General features: G+C 38.2%; 1 non-coding gene across 1 annotated transcript; it reads right to left on the minus strand.

Annotated features, from left to right (window-relative positions):
- Window positions 1-656: 656 nt before the first annotated feature.
- Window positions 657-763, minus strand: LOC115069684. The gene has a single exon (XR_003848923.1). It is a non-coding gene; the product is annotated as a U6 spliceosomal RNA (small nuclear RNA).
- Window positions 764-1,906: the final 1,143 nt, after the last annotated feature.

Raw genomic sequence — 1,906 nt, forward strand, 5'->3', positions numbered from 1 at the left:
GTGGGGACCCTTCCTGGAATTCCAGAGTCATCACGTTGGCTGCCTGTATCCTTGCACAACGCATAAACAATCGTGATTATTTATTATAAAAATAACAATCGTGATTGTTTATTATTGATTATTATAAAAATATATTTTTATAGGAGATTAATAGTGGCACAGAGGAAAGATTTGCTATGGGAGAAAGGTTGATGTGAGGGTCTAGAAAATCAGCTGGTGCCTATTGAAAGCTCTGTAGCAGGTCCTGTGCATGATGGCTGAGGAAGAACCTTTACAGCTGGCTTGTGGAATTCACTGGAAGCACAACGATGAGCATGACTGTTATCACTTCATAAAGGACATCAACTCATAAGTTCTAGCCTTATTCTAACATAACTAAGGGACCACACTGCTTCCTGATTTTATCTGGTGTCTTGTACTAATGCCACTTAAGAAATAATTAAGAAACCTCCTGGGTGGAGATGTTATACTGGCCTGCTCTAGCCTACTCAGAAGGAAAATAAGACATAGAGATAGACATCCACCCTGGTAAAGATTCAAAGAACCCAGACATGGTGCTTTTCTGTGCTGAGTTTGAAATAAGAAACAGATAGTAGCCTGTTGTAATGGGTCATGTCTACAGCCCTAACTATATTCAAGGCTAAGGAGAATTTTTTTTTAATATGGAGTACTTCATGAACTTGCATGCCATTCTTGTGCAGGGGCTATGCTAATCTTCTCCATATCATCCCAGTTTTAGCATATGTGTGGCCAAAGAGAGCACTGAGGATGACTGTTTTCAAAGACAGCCTATACAACATAGTAAGATCACCCTATCTTCCAAAAAAAGCACAGCAAACCCCATATAGAACAAAAAGAGATCAGAAAAGATAGAGATCAGAGATCAAATAATTAGTTTTATGAATGTTCAAAGATGAATTGAACAAGTGGCACTAGGTGGCCCCTGAAAGATCTCTGGTACTCCAGAAGGGACAGATGCTTTCACGAGGTAAAGCTGGGGCCATCATGGAGGCGTGCAGCCCAGGGTGCCAGCTCTGTCTCTATGCAGATATAGAGGGAGTGTTGGTGGGGTAAGGCTTTTCTTGCAACTTCTAGAATGCTCTCCATTCAGATAATTACTCCTCCTCCTGCCTGGGATCAGGGAAATGAGGGATGGAGCAGGAGACAGTGCTTCCCTCATGGCAGGGGTGGAAGCTTTTATGTGCCATGTAGTCCAGAGGTCCAATGGAACCTCTGGCCCTCATCCTAGGATTAGCACTTCAATACAAAACAACAGAACACAGAGATTTGCAATGAAAATGTTATATTAAAATATAGGCATTGAAATAATTTGAAATTTAAATATAGTAGTATCTGTGTTTCTTTTGTCGACCCTCTAATCTTTGATTATCATTCAAAGAAATGAGCTTCATTGTGTTATTTTCACGCACACACATCATATGATCATACATAGTTTTAATTTGCTTCTCCCTTCTCTTGCCTCCTTTGTAGCTTGGAATGAGACAAGGGTGCCCACTCTCTTCACTCTTAGTATAGTACTTGAAGTCTTAGCTAAAGCAATAGGAAAGAGAGGAGATAAAAATAGGAAAGTGCAAGTGTCGCTATTTATAGATGATATGATCTTATACTTAGATCTTTATAACATCACCTGAAAATTCTTATATGTGGTAAACATTTTCAGCAAAGTAGCAGAATTCAAAATCAAATGCAAAAATCAGTAGCTTTTCTATGTTCCAATCATAAACTTACAAAGAAAAAAAACAAGAAAAATTGCATTTACAATAGTTTAAAAAATAATATAAAATGCTTAGGAACAAATCTAACCAAGGGGTGAAAGAGTTCGACTATAAATTTTAAAACACTAAAGAAACAAATTGAAGAACACACTGAAAGATAGACGGAATTC

The sequence above is a fragment of the Nannospalax galili genome, unplaced genomic scaffold (genome assembly GCF_000622305.1).
Source record: "Nannospalax galili isolate Female #2095 unplaced genomic scaffold, S.galili_v1.0 scaffold4511, whole genome shotgun sequence".
Classification (NCBI taxonomy): Eukaryota; Metazoa; Chordata; class Mammalia; order Rodentia; family Spalacidae; genus Nannospalax; species Nannospalax galili.